The following is a 19,150-nucleotide window of genomic DNA, read 5'->3' as shown; positions in this document are numbered from 1 at the left end:
TTTTTTAATTATGTTCTTTAGATTTTTTCTTTTAGAAAAACATTTTTTCCTTTTATTCATCTAAAAAATTATCTTCATATTTAATAAAAATATTTATTATTTATTATTTATTTTTAAATTTTATTTTATTTTAATCATAAAACAGACGTTTACCTTAAGATTTGATTTATTAATCATTTTAAAAAATTGGTGAATAATAATAATACTCTCGTTACGTTTTTGTTGAGTAACCATCAACAAAAAAATATTGGAATAATCTCCTTGAATAAACTAAAGGAGGACCATCTGCACATCTCTCTTGTATCGTATATGCAAAGAATTTTTTTATTGATCCTTCTTCATGACCTCTTTCGAAGTTAACATTCTGTTTGTTTAGGGATATATCTTCTTTTTCGCGATCTTCATCATACGAAAACAATAAAGGATATTGTAATCTCAAGTACGCTGGATTAAACTGGTTTATTCGCTTGAATTTCAATCAATATCTCTAAGTCTTATCAATTTGATGCTGTTGCTGCTTAGTGATGCTGTTGCTGCTTGAGTGATGTTGTCTGCTCTGTTTGGCTGTTTTAAAAGTCCTATCCCAGACACTTTGCTTTGCTTATAGTATACCTAAAATCGGATTCATATCTACACTTTTAAAGAACGCCTGATTTCTCAATTTTCATATTGTGAAGGTTATCTAACTAACAAAAAAAAGTTTTACTTAAGAGGTTTAGTTTAAGTACATCCAAAAAATAAAAAAGTGATTGGTGGAAAGGTAGCTCTCCTTACCAAGTAAAAGTTGAAAGTTTTGACAACTAAAAATGACCCACAAAAGAAATATGATATATTCTCTTCAGTATAAAAGGATTCAAAACTTTTGGCCCATCACTATTTCACTATAAAGAATGAATTGATTTGGAATAAAGATGTGGGCTAACACTAAAAAGTAGATATAAGCAAAAAGGCTACCCAAGAGTTTGATTGAGAATTAGGATTAAATCCTGAGTGTCAAGCAGAGATCCAACTTTCCTAACAAGACTAAAAAAAACAACAATGCTCAAGGCATTAAATCCTGAGTGTCAAGCAGAGATCCAATTTTCCTAACAAGACACTAAAAAAAACAACAATGCTCAAGGCATTAAATCCTGAGTGTCAAGCAGAGATCCAACTTTCCTAACAATGCTCAAGGACTTAAATCCCGAGTGTCAGCCTCGATATGAGGGGACACAGCTAACGAAAGTTGAGTTGGAGTAATCAAACAGAAATAATGGCTGACAAATCGAGATCCTCTGAGGAGTAGGATGCACGGACGAGCAATCTTGCAAACATCGAAAATTTCCTCCAAAATTGGAGGGCAATCCTGCTGGTTAACCGCAAGGAATGGAATTACGTAGTGCAGCAGCTCCTTAGTCTGAGTAATGAATGCCTTATCAACATCATCAATATCACCTCTGAAAAAAACAAAATAAAATTATTACTAAAAATACATAAATATTGATGGACGAGATAATACATGAATAAACTATAACAATACATACTTAATTAGCAGCAGATACAAATTGCTTGAGGTCAGTAATTCCCCCAATGATGGATCCTTCAGCAGCTCAGCCATGTGGGGCTCCTCAATGCCCGACAGATCAAATGTATCCTTCCAACTTTCTTTGTCATGTTCTTCTTTTTTGGGAGATTCAAGATGGAATCCACGCTCTCTGTTTTTTTTCATTCTCGGAAGATGATGTGCTGTTACCACTGGGAGGGGAGCTCCCAGTAGGTGACTTCTCGGCAGCACCTAATCCGAGCACGTCTACCAAGACGTATTCACTTTCACTTGTCATCTAGGAGAAAAAACACAAAATTAGATCATAAAAAATAGGGATGAGATTCGCAGATTAGAAAATCAAGATAAACAGAAATCATAACATAAACACAAATAGGAGACGAGAGATCGAGAGAAAAATCGAAAAAAAAAAACAAATCACAAACAAGAAAACAAAAATAGAGATGAGATCCGCAGATTAGAAAACCAAAATAGACTGAAATCATAACATAAACACAAATAGGAGACGAGAGATCGAGAGAAAAATCGAAAAAAAAAACAAATCACAAACAAGAAAACAAAAATAGAGATGAGATCCGCAGATTAGAAAACCAAAATAAACTGAAATCATAACATAAACACAAATAGGAGACGAGAGATCGAGAGAAAAATCGAAAAAAAAAAAAAAACAAATCACAAACAAGAAAACAAAAATAGAGATGAGATCCGCAGATTAAAAAACCAGAAGAAAAAGAAAGAAATCAAATCATAAACTCAACTCCGAATTCGAGAGGAGAAAACCGCTAATACGACTGAGAAGTTGGAAATTGACAACTCCCTTGAATGATAAAGCACTAAAATCTCTTTAAATATGCATCTTTCGATTTTTACTAAATTTTTAATTAAATTATTATAATTATTTTTAATTAGACTTTTATATTTTTTTAATTTTATAATTGATTTTTTTTTATGTCAAAAATATTAAAATTAATAAAATATTTTTTTAAAATACATACCTTTAAAAATATAATTATATTTTTAATTATAAATATTTTTAATTTATAAAAAAATATTCAATTAACTATAATATTTATTTATACTAAAAAAAATTAATTATAAAATTAAAAATAATATAAAAATATAATTAAAAATATATATATATATCTAATTATAAATTTAATAAAATTATAAAAATCAACCAAATAATTAAACCGAAAATAAATTTTACCATTCACCCTAGAATATAAAGGGAGTCCTTATTCCCACTAAAAACCATTTGGAGAATTTCGAAAGAGTATAGAAGGGATGAACTGACCACAATTCGCATACAATTTGCGTTGTAAATTCACTAAATGGTAAGTAATTATTAAGGTATTTTTTAGTTATTAAATATATATTAATAAAAAATTATTTTAAATTGTAATTTTGTTTTAAAATTCAAATTAAATCATTGAATATTATTGGCATCCAAAAACCAATTTACTACACCTTATCGCAGATTACGTTGATAACTTAAATACTCATAAATAGCTACACTTTGTAGCGGTTTATGATCATATGGGCTCGAAGCCTATTCCGCTACACCCTCTAGCGGATTATGAAGACAGTGGAAACAAAGAAGATGCCTATATATACTCAGCAAGTTGTGTAGAGTGTCATTTTCATTCATTCATAACTTGAGGAATGGATAGTGAAGAGAGCTTTTTGGTGTTAGTGCACTCTTCTGGAAAAATAAAAAAGAGTAAGAGGTACGGTATGAAGTTTACAGATAGAGAACCATGGAGTGTTTTTATCAGGTCATCTAGTACACCGTTAGATCTGAAGACCAGTATATTGGAGAAGTTGGGCACGGGTGGCACAAAGTGGGTGAAGAAGCTGTTCTACAAGATTCCTATTGCGATTGTGTCAACCGGCGTGCAATATAAAACATTCGTGTTACGATCAGATGAAGATATGTAGGTGTTGTTTCATTGTTGTCGGAGTTTTCCATAAGTGAGGATACACGAGTTGTTTACGAAGTTGGAACATGGCATCGATAGTTCTAGCGCATCCGCGTCAAACCCTCAGTCCACCACGATGGGGGGTGCCTCTACCTCGATGCCCGTCGTTGCACCTGAGTGTTTGTTGGAGTATCGGCCAGCTCGTCCAGTTGAGGTATTCACCTCAGCTCATCCATCTCCAGATGTAGGACGTGAGGGGGAACCATATCAGGTTGAAAATGCGATGCTAGAGGATGATTCCGACGAAGAGCCTGCTGACATTGGAGGGGGCAGCGATGATGAAATTTCGACAAACCCAACAACATGTCAACCACCATCAAGTGTCGGCACACATGAGCAACCTGCACATTATTCTACCCTAGACCTGGAAGCCATCGGCCAACCACCGGAGTCAGTTCCAACCTTTGGGGGTCAAGGGTTGCACGAGAAAAATTCTGTAGTTGAATTTCAAGTTGGCCAATCTTTTCACAGTAAGGAGGAAGCTGTTCTTACTGTAAAGGATTACAGCATTCGGTGCGGTGTTAAGTACAGAGTGATGGAGTCGGATCATCTTAAGTACCATGGGAGATGCAAGGAGTTCGGGAAGGGTTGCACGTGGATGATTCGCATCAGCCTTCGCGCGTGGAAGGGAACCTGGGAGGTTCGACGGTACAACGGACCACACACGTGCTTGGCTACATCGATATCAAGCAACTACCGACAACTTGATTATCACGTGATCTGTGCGAAAATCTTTCCTCTGGTTCGAGCCAATGCAGCGGTATCGATAAAGGTGTTGCAAGAAGCTACCGAAGGAACGTACGGGTTCATGCCAACTTACAGGAAGACGTGGTTGGCAAAATAGATAGGCACAACGGCATCAAGGCTGCACTAGAGAACCCTAACAGTGGGTGGTTACCCCCTCATGCGTACCGAGCGTTTTGTATTTAGCATGTTGCAGCTAACTTCGCACTCAGTTTCAAGGGCACGGATGCAAAGCGTTTGCTTGTGAACGCTGCTGATGCAAAGTTTCAATATTGGTTTGATATAATGCGGACTGAGAATCTGGCAATGTGTGATTGGACGAACATAATAGAATACGATAAGGGGACTCAGCACCAGGATGGTGGCAGACGATTCGGTCACATGACGACCAATATATCTGAGTGTGTTAATTCTATTCTGAAGGGTACACGAAATCTTTCGGTTACTGCCCTTGTGAAGTCCACATATGGTCGGCTAGCAGAGTTGTTCGTGATTCGTGGTTAGACAGTAGAGGCTCAGTTGGCCAGCGGTGCCAAGTTTTGCCAGTCTTTTATGAAGGCGACGGAGCGCAACTTGAGAGACTCCGGGTGCTTCACTGTCACCCTATTCGATAGACACTAGTCTGAGTACACCGTTGTCGAGACAACATCGACCGGTAGCTTTTCACTTGGGACGTACCGAGTTTCCCTTCAGGATCGTACATGCGACTGTGGATACTTTCAGGATCTCCATTATCTATGTTGCCATGCGATTGCATGTTGTGCCCAGTCACGGCTTGACTGGTCTATCTATGTCGACAAAGTCTACACCATACAGAAGGTGTTCAGGGTGTACTATATGGGTTTTGTGCCGCCAATACCAGAGGGACTTTGACCACCTTATGATGGTCCGACCGTTATTCCGGATCCTAGCTTGAGGTGTTGTCGTGATGGGCGACCGAGATCTACCAGAATCCGGAACAACATGGATGAGACCGACCCTAACCGACCGAAGCGATGCGGGCTCTGCAGACAGCCTAGGCATACGCGTAGATCTTGCCCACAGAGAGGCTCTACCGTTGCTGGTAGTTCGTAGGGCTCATAGTCTTTGTGCTTCTAGTTTTTGAATTTTATTTTCTCATGTAGCGATTTATGTTTTTGGGTGTTAGTGTTAGTGCCTTTGGTGTGTTGCTATTAGTGTTAGTTCCGACCTATTTGTATTACTTATGACATTTTTATTTCCTTTAACTGTTAATCGTTTGGACTATTACATTTGTATGACCTATGTAGTAATTTATTCTATATTAGTGTTAATGTCTGGTGGCTATTATATTTCTACGACTTATTGCTTATGACGAGTATATTTGTATAACTTCGTACATTTTGCATCACGAGTTGTTACTATTAGACTGGTATTCATGAATATGTTTCTAAGTTTTCACTTTCTTCATAATCCGCTAGAGGGTGTAGCAGAATAGGCTTCGGGCCCATATGATCAGTGTAGCGGTTTTTGAGTATTTAAGTTCGCAACGTAATCCACAACAGGATATAGCGGATTACGTGTATTTAGGTTTCGCGTTAGGGTGTCGCGAATTACATACAATTAAATTTGTTGTATTTGCGTCTGATTTTTCAGAATATTGTATTTGCATAACAGTTTTTCTCATTCATTTTATTTATGTAAATTGCCCTATAAAAGAGTGACTTAAAATGCGTAGCTGAGACAATGCCAAACACAAAATGGTCCAAAAAGCGGTTTTCATAGTTTAGCTAAAATTAAGGTTGAAACATTTAAAAAATTAATTATTTTAGTAAATAATTACTTAGCTAAAAGAATATATTATTAACACATATAAATAAACAATTATATATATGTGATGACTAGTTTTAAATATTCGTAAAATAATATTTTTGTAACAGCCCAGACCACCCGCTAGCACGATATTGTCCGCTTTGGCACACAAGGCCTCACGGTTTTGCCTTTGACGATAGGGATGCTAGCCGAAGCCCCCCACACTCACTCGTCAAAACGCGTCATGCTAGAGAGAGGTATCCACACCCTTATAAGGCATGCTTCGTTCCCCTCTCCAACCGATGTGGGCCTTACAATCCACCCCCCTAAGGGAGTCCAGCGCCCTCGCTGGCACATCGATCCGGGTTCTGGCTCTGATACCATCTGTAACAGCCCAGACCACCCGCTAGCACGATATTGTCCGCTTTGGCACACAAGGCCTCACGGTTTTTCCTTTGACGATAGGGATGCTAGCCGAAGCCCCCCACACTCACTCGTCAAAACGCGTCATGCTAGAGAGAGGTATCCACACCCTTATAAGGCATGCTTCGTTCCCCTCTCCAACCGATGTGGGCCTTACAATTTTTATATTATTGAATTTTTTACTATCTCAACCATTTTATTTTATTTATTTGAGTATCAAAAATACTATAAACATACTAAAAGTTAACTATTATATATTTAACTCATTTTAATAAATATTTTATATTTTAGTGTATATTATACACAAATATAAGTGATTTAATTTAATGGATAATTAATAGTATTCACTTTATTGCATGATGGATTCTAGTATTAGAAATTATTTTTTATATTGAGAGTTTGTTGGTGTTTTGGCTGAATATTGGGGAGTGAAATATTTTGCCGATCTATAGAGGTCACGGTCAACACGCAGGAGGCGTGGTATCGCTGCTCGTCAGAAGCGTGTTAGCACCTCAACAACATGCCGGAAGCGTGGTGGAGTAGGCTTTGCAGATTTCCTAATGTGTTCAGCAACACTGGGTGGGCGTGTTGGAGGCTGTCTGCATGCAGGAAACAACTCTTCTACCTCGATAAACAGCAAACGTTGTTCATGATTCTATAAAAAGAGAGCCTCCTCCACCTCTAGTATATGCATTAGTTAGAGTGTGTTAGTGAGAGAAGGGTTGCTGTTCGTTTTTGTTAGAGAGAAAAAGGGGGCTTCGAGGAAACAAAGAAAAAGGTGGATAAAAAATAAGGATAAAAAAATATTAGTTTATATTTAATTTTAAAAATGGTACGTAATTATACCGCTCTAGAAGAACATATTATAAATTATTTGAATCATCTAATTTATGTAAATTGACAAATTATATTTTTTTATGTATTTAATTTTTTTATATTTTATTATTTAATATGTTAGAATATAAATTTTTTGTTATTTTTGAATTAATTTTCTACTATAAAAATACTATAATAAAATATATATTTTATCATTTTTATTATGAATATACTAATGAATAAATAAATATTCGGAGTTTTTGAAAATAAATATGTATCTCGAGCATGTATGTTCAAAATTTTAATATATAAATATTAAAATAAATATATAAATATTTAAAAAATATATTGTTATTAAATATCAAAAAAATAAATATTTTGGCGTTCTGAAAAAAAAATCAGTCATTTATATTTATTTAAAAAAACTGTATATAATATTTAAAAAAAATGTTAATATATAATTTTTTATTATTTTTTTTAGAATAAAATTATTTTTCTGTGAATTTAATTAATAAACAGTTTGTAGACATACATTTTTTAAATAAATATGCTAATATTCGTTAATTATTTTAATAAATGAATACATATACTTTTTAAATAAAAATGCTAATATTTGTATATTAATAAATAAATATTTATTGTTTATTTAATCTAACAAATATATTTTTGTTGATGCAGAGTAACAGGAATTTGTTGGTCCGTCCACAGACGTAGAACTTGATGGTCGAAAACTACTTACACGTCACGAAATTCTACTACGTATCTAGAATTGGGGTGAAAAGAGGATTTCACCCCTTATTAGCTGTTCTGGTTGAAAGGTGAAGGCCAGAAACTCACACTTTTGTATTGCCGGTGGGTGAGGTTACAGTGACATTGAAAAATGTCGTTCATATATTTGGCTTACCCATTAATGGAGAGCCTGTGAGTGGATGGACTGATAGTAGTAGCGACTTCCTGCAGAGCCAGAGCATCGCAATATTCGATCGTGAACCAGTAGTCAATCATTCTTCGAAATCCTATATAAAGCTGGGTTGGGTTCGACGTATTAGAGACGCGGAGCCGTTGGACACTAAAGAGTCCATTAGGAGATACGTTAGATGTCAGATTCTGCATACTTGCTTCATCAGTGATCGGTATGATATCAAACTGTATTAGACCACCAAAACTACAACAGGATTCCGATACAGAATTCTGCTCACTCTCGTTAACATACAGTTCTCCATGCTTTGACAGAGACCATTCTGAAGCTCCATTAACGCCATGGTGCATGGAACCACAAACGAAAATGAATTCTGGCACACAAACATCACTCCCTCATGAGTATTCCGTATTATCTCACCGTTGCGATACACTACCAAATTTACGGTACCCTCCATTACACTACCGACACTCAAAGACCACTCAAAACATACTCTTCTTCGGAATGAAAATGGTACCGAACTTTGCCTTATATAGAGGTGAGCATTCAACACGCCCCACATGCTACCAGCTTCAACCAACCAAACGTCGTCACGTGTCAACACGTCCCCTGCGTAGTGATTCAGCACGTCTCCCACGTACTACCAGTTTCAGCCAACCAGCCCTCGCCACGTGTGCTCCATGCCCCCTGCGTGATGAATGTAACACGCCCTGTGTAATACACCTCTCATCTGACACGTCTACTAAAATGTAAATACACTTTTTTTACCCATTTCTAACCTAAATACTACCCTTTATTCCATAACAAAATTCTTGAACCTCCTTGTATATCTAATATCTCTTTTTCCGTAATTTTAAGTTTGTTTTGGAAATTTTCTTTTCCAAAACCACGTCATTGATATGCCATTTGTGGCGTGGTCTCCTATTTATATATTAATATAATAATTATATTCCGTGCAATTCTGCTATATGTTACTCTTTTTTAATAAATATCATTTTCACATTAGTATTTTTTAATAATAAAATATATTTTTTTTATTTTATTAATTAAAAAATAATTTAAATACACAACTAATTAATAATAACTGTATTTTTATATATATGGGCGTAACAAATATTTGATATATAAATAGTATTTTTCTATTACATGCATACAAAAAAATTGTCACCGATTAACTATTATGTATACAAATACGTATTCGATCTTTTATATTTTTTTATTATATTACTAAAAATAAGTTTGGTTATTTATTTATTACACAACATTTAATTATTTTATCATGACATATTTGACATTTTGGTATCTAATTATTTAGTTAAAAAAATGTAAATATATATATATATATATTGATTAATTTGATTTTTTATTTTTAATATATATGAAGTATTTTAGATTATATGTAATATAGTAAATATGTAGGTGAGCACTCTTTGTATTTGTAGGCCATGTAGCTATTGTGTATGTATCAATGCTAAATAATTTAAAAAATAAAGCATAGTCAAATGGATGGTACAATGAAGTCATATGGTGATTTAATTTACCTTTTATGTTTGGTAGTTGTTTTTACTTTTTATCACCAAAATAGGAGATATATTATTATAGAAGAGTGCTAGATAACCAAAGAATAATTATAATATAAAAAAATTACGTAAAAAATTTTATTCTCTTGATAAACAAGTGATATATAATTTTTTATTATTTATTTTTCTTATCATCTATCATTTTACTACATGTTTGGATTAATTAATGTTCTTTCTAAAATCAATTTCAGTTTTTTCCAAATCAAATTCCTAACATCTCTCAATTACATTATTATTCATTAAAATGCAATAATTCTCTGCAAAAATTATGGAAGTTAAATTAAAAATTTTTAACAACTTTTACTATATAATTTATATTTTACATATAGACAATTAAAAGATAAAAAATTAAAAATTAAAAATTAAAAAATTAAAAAATAAATTTTAAAAATAATTATGAACTCGTCATATTAAAATCAATAAAAAAGCATACATACAAATATTAAATAAAAATATTAAAATAATTAAAATCATGACCTATTAGTACACATATGAGATAATTTGAAGAATACAATAAGAGGTATAGTTTAAAATTTTATAATATTGATTATAAAAAATTATTAATTATAGACATCATATGTATGAAATTATGAATATTATGAGTACAAAATTATAGATGTTATTAATATGAAATTATGTATGTTATGTGTATGAATTTATGGATGTTATGAGTAAATTTATCAATTGAATAAATTAATTTAAGAATTTGACGTTTTTTAAATTCAATTATGATAAAATTTAAAAACATCTGTGTTAATTTTATAGTTACTTAAGCAATAACTAAAAAATGATATGTGTATGGATGTAATATCTAATAAACATGAATTTAATTTTTAGATGTTAGTTGTATGTAATTATGGATGTTATGTATATAAATGTATGAATGTTATGTGTATGAACTTAGTTAATACAATATAAATATAAATGCACATAAAACACACACAAAAAAAAAATAATCAGTTTATTACCATACCTCATCAAAGCTAGTGTAGTTTTTCATATTCTCGAAAATTGATTGATTGACAACAACCTCGTCGAGTAAGTCCATCTGTTATTCAAATTCTTCAGCACTTTTTACCATAGATACTGTATTAAGGTAGAATTCAAATGACATACTATTTGTAATGATAAAGATGATTTCTTGTAAAATTCCTTAACATATTCTAATTGTGCTTGCAATGGTATTAGAGTTGTGAATTTTGAATGAAAATAATTGAATTAACAGAAACAAAATCATATTATGGTAGCTTTCAGATTTTGTATCTCTCCATTGAATGATGATAAATGACTTAACAAAAATAGAAAATTAATTACAATAAAAAACGATAATGATAATAATAATAAAACAAAAAAGCGTTTATGATAATAATCAATTACAATTATTGAATTTATGTGATATTATCGTATCTCCATTAGGCAAAGGAGCAGAGTAAGAATCAATTACAATGATAAATTATAACCGTTATTAATTATTATTATTATTATTAATCTTTATTATATTTTTAAATATAAAAATCAAATTATAAAAAGAAATATTAAGTATTGATTACAAGAATGCCTAATAGTAAAAAATATAATATTATAATTAATATCATTAATAAATAAAATTTATAAGAATATGATAAGTGGAATAATAAAAGAATGGACTAAAAAATAAAATTGTTATTAAATAATGTAAATAAAATATATTATAAAAAATTTTGGCTAATTATGGCCGAAATTTTTTGGTTACCAAATCTATTTATCTACTTCTACTTAATATACTAAAACTGGGTTTTTTCCCAACTAATAAAGGTGATATGTCGATCTCTCGTGAGTTTGTTTTTCCTCCAAAATGCATGAAATTTTCCATCTATTCTAATTTCTAAAGTATTTTATAAAAAATATCTTTATTATAATTATATTATAATTAATATTTAATGTATAATATATAATTATACCAATTTAAGAATATATCTTCATTATAATTATATCAAATCAATAATAATAATAATAATAATAATAATAATAATAATAATAATGATGATGATGATAATAATGTCACCGGTCGTGGTAATCATGATAAGAATATTTGATTCTAATCATAAAATGATCAAATCTTATAATATTAATAACGCACCTCCATTTTGAATATTTTTAGTTATTTTAATTATATTAATTATAAAAATATTGATATAATTTTAATTCTTATTCATTATTCAATAATAATAATAATAATAATAATAATAATAATAATAAAATAATAATAATAATAAATTATAATAATAAAATTGAAATTATCACGTGGATAAAGTAACAACTTAAAATTATAATAATTTATCACGGGTAATCGTAAAAATTATAATAGGGTTACGTAAAATTATTTTTAGCATTAGCATATAATAATTGTACAAGTTATTTTTTTATTACTTTAACCCGTTATAATTCTATTTTCTTATGATATTTATTTCAAACGTTTTAAGTTATTATACTCGTCCATGATAATATATCTCTACTCCCTTTCTATTTCAATCTGTGTATATTAGGTATAATATTCTTATTTATTGTCCGAAATTTCTCTGATCATGATAGAAGATAATGATTCAAATTATGATATAATAAAGTTATATAATTTTAACAAAATTAATATATAATGCATAATTACTGTATATAATAAAAAATTATCTTAATAATAAATAATTTACATATTTATTTTTATTTTACTAAAGTCTATATATAGTATTTTTCTGTGGTACATGAATCTAAATATTTTTTACTCTTTCGCTCTTTTTTCTCTCTCTCTTCCTCTCTTCCTCCCCCCTCTCCCTCTCTCGTGTTTAAGGTACAATTTTTGTAATTTATTTATTTTTTGTTTCTTTTATCTTTATTTATACATTTTATTTTTTATATTTTTTTAAAATTTTTGTTTATTTTAATTGCTTATTATTAGGTGCATACTTTTTTTTCTTTTAGTTTTTGATTAACAAAAAAAAAGTGCCATTTTTACGTTATTTTTAAATAATTTTACTATAATTTTATTTTATAATATTCTATTTTGTTTTAATAATCTTACTATAAATAATCTTACGATAATTTTGTTTTAATAATCTTACTATAATTTTGTACTTCTTAAATATATATATTTTTTTGTGATTCACAATTAATATATACATTGTTCGTGTATGTGGTTTATATGTTAATGTTTTTATTGATTCTCTTTATTATTATTTTTTGTGTGTTTCTCTTTGTTGCTTTTTATTTTAGTTATATTCATTGATTTTTCTATATTGATGCTCTTTTTATTTGAAATATCGTGACAATTTAGAGTGTATATTGTGACCCATGTGATATTTGTTAATTTTGTGTATCTTTTTATTAGATGATTTATGTTATAATGTGTTTAAAGAGTTAACTTGAAATTATCATATGATATATAAATTTATAATATGATTTATAGTATGCTAAAATGTTAGGACATTATCATATAGATATTTTTTTATTTGTTTATTAGATTTAACTATATAGGATCTTGAAAATTATGCAATTATGTAATTAGTTATTTTTTATATAATTATTGTATTGATCATTTACATTAGTGAGACTATTTTTTATTATTAATAATTATAAATATGCTATTATTCGTATAATTGATTGAATCATCTTATTCGTTTAAATTTAATTCTATTGATTAATTATTCAAGGTGTCATCGCTATTTCTATTTTTAAAGATTTTTTTAATATTATTTAACAAATCTAATAACATAATAACAATTAAAAAAGACAAAACAAAAATTTTTTTAATGTAAAAATAAGGCAAAAAGAATAAATTTATTTAATAATTTTTTCAAGATATATATGTTTTTTATAGATAATTACTGTAAGGCATGAAAAATTATTAAATTCTAACAATAATTATTAAGGATAAATAATTATTATAATTAAAAATAATATCAATTTAAATGATATACATATAAACCATACCAAACATAATAATTTAAAAGGATTACTTTTGAAAGAATATAGTTTATAATATTTAATTTTTTACTATTTATTAAATAAAGCATAATTATTTAACCATATTTATTTTTTAAATTTACTATGTATGCAATTTTATTCTTTTTTTTTTTAACAAAATTTTATTTATGATGGTAATTCTTCTAATGGTGTAAATATGGATAATTATATTTTTACTTTTTGATATAATTGATATATTATTAATAATTAACCCCTCATATTTTTAATCAAAGCATTTTGACGATAGTTTTTATTTATAGATATTAATGGATGATTGTTTCTTTAAAAATAAAATACATTATAATTTTAGGTTATTTCATAATTAACAATAATACTTGATTATTTCTTTAAAAATAAATTACATTATGATTTTAGGTTATTTCATAATATTAAATTACTCTAAATTTTTTTATTAACAATAATACATTTTTTATCTACTCCACATATTATCTTTTCTATCTTCTTTTACTTTTTTAATTGTTCTTTTTATTTTATTTTTAATTATTTATTTTACTTTTACTTCTTATATATAAATTTATTATAATTCATCACATGTTCTTTTTAAATTTAAGTGTTTTTTTAGGTTATATTTTACCATTGATGCTTTTAAATTTTTTAGTGTGTTTTTTTAGTCTGTGTTTAATATAATAATTTGTAAATAAAATTATTTCTGCAAAAATTAAATTTCTGCACTTAATGATTAAACTATCGTAACATGTTTCTGATGATATTTTTCGATTTATTTCTTCTAACTCATTAAATTCAATTTATTATAATAAATTAATTATATCAACTAATTGATTTGGTTAATTATTTAAATATCATATCATTTATTATAATTTCTATCTATCAATCAATTAATTGTAATTTAAATTGAATGATTATTTTATTACGAAATTATTATTTTCTAATCTATTTATGGGCAATACATATATTAATTATAATCATAAATTAAGCTATTTTACATTAAATGACTTATATAATGATCATCTTATTTATTATCATAAATGCTGAATTAAATAAGTCATTATTACTTTTGATTTAGAATTAAATGAGAATAAAACCAGAGATACTATTTTATTTGGCCTTTCGGATTTAATGAGTGTCACACTCAAATATAAATAGTGACTTTTTGGATTTTGGTATCCAACACATCAAAGCCATCTCCGTAACTCTTTTTCCATAAAAGGAATTACGATTCAACTCTATCAGGGATACAGAAGGTTTTCAAAGAACAAAGGAATGGTCTGAATTTACACGAATTCTAAATGTTCGAACTTACGACGTTGTTTCAGTTCGTTGTCGTTACGAGAATGACTCTAATCTATACGTGTTTAATAAGGACTAGAATAGATTAAATATTATTTAAGTAATTTATTTCTAATATTGGTATTTGATTAAATTAGTTTTAGAGAAATTTAAATGGTTGACTCAATTTATATATTACGACTATTCTTTTTGAATATATTATTTTTATATTTTTTAATATAAAATTTCTTTTTTTATTTTTAAGTTTATTTTTTTCTTGGATATATATATCACCTTTTTTTCTCATTTTATATTTCAGATTAGTAATGTAATTATTAAGAAAAATATATTTAAAAAAATATTAAAATATCACTATTTTTAAAAAAAGAAAGATACATGTAAAAAAGGAAAACAAAAAATTAAAACATCACTATTAAAAAAAACTGTTAATATGCGTATGAATGGAGCTGGAATTGAGGAATATATATATATATATATATATATATATATATATAAAATAAAAAATTATTGCACGATTGTAGAATAAAAAATAATCATATATATAAAACGAAATAATTATAACAAAAAATAATTAATATATGTAATTTAGATGTTTTTAATAACCGGTAACATAGAGTTTAACAAAATATAATTTATATATTTTTTTATTTATGTATATGTATATATTAAGAAAAACAACCATTATTATATATATATATATATATATATATATATATATATATATACCAAGAACACGACGATTTACATAGAAATGGTTCTCATAAATAATAAGGTAAGTTGATTATTTTCCATGATTCTTTCAAGTGATGCTAGGTCCATTTTATAAATATTTTTTGTTCATATTTTAAGTTTATTTGATAAGTAAACCTTTGCACGAATCAAAGACACTGCGATTTTATAGATTTATAAGTGCTAATAGCCTTTATATTTAATTTGTTTTATAGTGTGATAATAGCCAATATATTTGTTAGTGGATTTAACTATTACTATATTATTTATTATCACATTCAGTATATATGTCTGATTTATTAAAAAAAGTAAATTATTAAAATCGATTAATAACTATTTTATAGTTAATCCAATTAACACTAGATTAAAACAAACAAACAATACATATTATATTTTTTTATATTAATCAAATTATTATAATTTAAATTAATTTTAAAAAATAATTTAAAATTATAATTTCAATCTTATCACCGTGCCATGCGCGAGTAATTACACTTGTTTTTTTTTATTACATAGCATAGGTACAGATACAATAGAGAAAAGTGCTGGTAAGTAGAAGTTGAAACTGTGAAAGATGAGTATTTATTAGAGTGCTAAATTGGGACATGGAAACGCGTATTTTAAGCTATGTAAATTGGGTTGGGTTGATGATTTATTAATGAAAGGCATAAATATTGTAATGTAAATAAATATGTTTGGGCCAGTTTTGAGAAAAACAAGAAGAAATGTAATGGGAACAATCAAAGCTAAAGTCACTACTTTTAAAAGAGTTGAGTGTCCGTTGTCATCAATTTTTCAACCCCACATTTCACCCTACTCTTTCCTAATTATTCTTCTCATTTTTTTGGTCATTTTGGAACCTAGATAAACATACTATTCAATATAGAGATACTAGTAGGGCTGTGTTTTTTCTCCTCCTTATTATCCAACCAAAGACACTAGTGTGTTTTGGCACTAAAATTCAAAATGGTCCATGAGATTTGGATCGTGTTTTAATTTAGGTCTTTTAAATTTTAATTTATTTAAATTAGACTTAAATTTAAATTATTGATAGGCTTTTTTATTTAAATAAATTAATAGAAGAACCAAATTACTCGATTCCTCTAAATAGATTTTAAAAACGTGATTTTTCTAAATCATATAATATATAAATCGTACTAGACTTTTGTGTTTTAAATAATAGAGAAAAAAATAAATAGGTCCCTCACCTTTTGCCCTGCAGATATTTTCGTCCTTGAGTATTTGAAAATACTTTTAAATCCCAGACCTTCACAAATCTTGGACAGATGAGTCCCTCCATCCGATTGCCTCCGTCAGACCCAACAGAAAAGTCTGACGTGGCTCCGTTCTGATGACGTGGCATGACGGATTAACATGTGGACTGCTGACTAGAAGAGTACTTTAAAAAATTGGACAAATAAGTCCCTGTACCTAAAAAAAATTCAAAGACTGGAAACGAAACATTTAGATTTAGAACATTGAAGAACATAGTGTGCAGGTTCGTCGATCTTCCTTTGTCTATACTTCTCAACCATGAAACATATTAATCATCAAAGCCTGTCATCACTCATAAGTCATAATGAAACAAATTAGGGACGAAAGTAAACAAGCAACCTGAACTTTTGAGTTGTGGTTGCATTTGAAATAGATGAGGAAACAACAAGATCCCCATTTCGGATTGAAACAGCATTCTCCGGGTTAAGGTTAGTATCCGGAATAACTGAGATTTGTGCCTCAGCCTGCATTTTTTCACCCTAGTATATGCTCATTCTATGGTATTCAAATGCACTAAAGATACAAGATTTAGTTCCTTGTGATCAACAACAAAAATCAATTCTTTTCCCTGAGAATAAAAAATATGCCTCAGCTGCAACTCACTCGAATAACTTGTGGATCATAATTTTTTTTTAATTCAGGTACACAGCCAAAATTCACAATGTAGCTTATAGGCACAGAAAAAAACTACTAGCATCAGTCTTATTCCCAGTGGCCCACTTCACCTTCTTGTAACCTAATTTTCCAATCAATGGCGCATACAGCTTTTCAAGGTCCACCCCTTTGCTGAAGAATCTGTCAATCCACAAGTACCCTCCACCTCTCAAAACCCTATCCACATCAAACTGCAAGAACTCCATCATCGTCACCGGAATCCACCGATTCACGGCACGCCCGCACCGCACAAGGTCCACCACTCCGTCGAACATCGGTAGCCGCTGCTGCAGCGGCACGTGAAGTGGCACAAGCCCCCTTAACGCCATCGCCTCGCTGTATGGCGCACTGATGCGCATAGTCGTCGTCACAACTGTCACGTTGCAGAGTTTCATCGTGGCGGTGAATGACCCGGTGCCGCCACCGACGTCGAGGCCCAGCCAAATGACTGACTTTGCGGACTTGGCAATCTGGAAGAGCTGCGAGATTGGGAGATCGAGGTCGGTCTTGTAGGTTGTGAACTTGGACGAATCGAAGGAAGGGTTGAAGCCTATGTTAGGGTTTTGACGGTGGAAGCAATCGAAGGATTTGTGAGGTAATGGTCCCAAATTACAGAAAAAACGGGGAGTGAAGAAGGGAAAGGGCTTGAGGGAGAAGGGATGAGGGTTTGTGCGGCACGGTTCGGGAGAAGTAGCGGCAGCTGGAGAGGGGGTGATTTTGGCGATTGGAGAGTTGAAGAGAGGTGCTAGAGTGAGAGGATGTTGGTGACCACCATTGACATCAGAAGAACAAGGTTCAGTGTCATTGAAGAAGGTCTCATATGAATTTGAGGATGAGGGTAACACATAAATCGACGTCGTTTTGAGCGACAGAGACTTATGTCTCCATTTTTCAAAAGCTCCATCCCACTAATGTGCCACGTGGGAAGCTGTGATGCCAGGTAAGCAGAGGGAGGAGCCACGTCAGCATTTTCCGTTGGATCTGACAGTGGCTTATGGACGGAGGGACTGATCCGTCCAACTTTTAAGGACGCCAGGACTTAAAAGTATTTTCCAATGGTCAGGGACTAAAATGTCCGCGGGGTAAAAAGTTAGGGACTAATTTGTCCTTTTTCTCTAAATAATATATGAATCATGTTACCCTGGGACGATTTATGCATGAAATGCAATGCTCAAAAACACATAAATCGTCCCAGGCTTTTGTGTTTTACAAAATGTATATAAATCGTCCTAAACCACCATGAGTTACATTTTTTTTTATCCTAAAGCTCATTGTCCTAGCATGATTTATGTGTAACTAGTCACCCCTCAAGACCCTAGCACGATTTATGTATTACTATGGTAAGACACATTAGGTTGGGACGATTTACATTAAAAAACACAAAGCTCATGACTATGGAATAATTTATGTGCTAAAAGAGGTCATAAATAAAGGAGAACCATGAATATCGATCCAT

General features: G+C 30.1%; 1 long non-coding RNA gene and 1 pseudogene across 1 annotated transcript; both read right to left on the bottom strand.

Annotated features, from left to right (window-relative positions):
• Positions 1–938: 938 nt before the first annotated feature.
• LOC112736284 (uncharacterized) lies at positions 939–2,482 on the bottom strand. Its single transcript, XR_011870144.1, has 3 exons — positions 2,302–2,482; positions 1,524–1,820; positions 939–1,436 (listed from the first exon to the last, which is right to left on the bottom strand). It is a non-coding gene; the product is annotated as an uncharacterized lncRNA (long non-coding RNA).
• Positions 2,483–8,175: 5,693 nt separating this feature from the next.
• Positions 8,176–19,150, bottom strand: LOC140178091 (probable methyltransferase At1g29790; annotated as a pseudogene).

The sequence above is a fragment of the Arachis hypogaea genome, chromosome 13 (assembly GCF_003086295.3).
Source record: "Arachis hypogaea cultivar Tifrunner chromosome 13, arahy.Tifrunner.gnm2.J5K5, whole genome shotgun sequence".
NCBI classification, from domain to species: domain Eukaryota; kingdom Viridiplantae; phylum Streptophyta; class Magnoliopsida; order Fabales; family Fabaceae; genus Arachis; species Arachis hypogaea.
The sequence above is the reverse complement of the archived record's forward strand: the minus strand, read 5'-3'. Positions and strand labels throughout refer to the sequence as shown.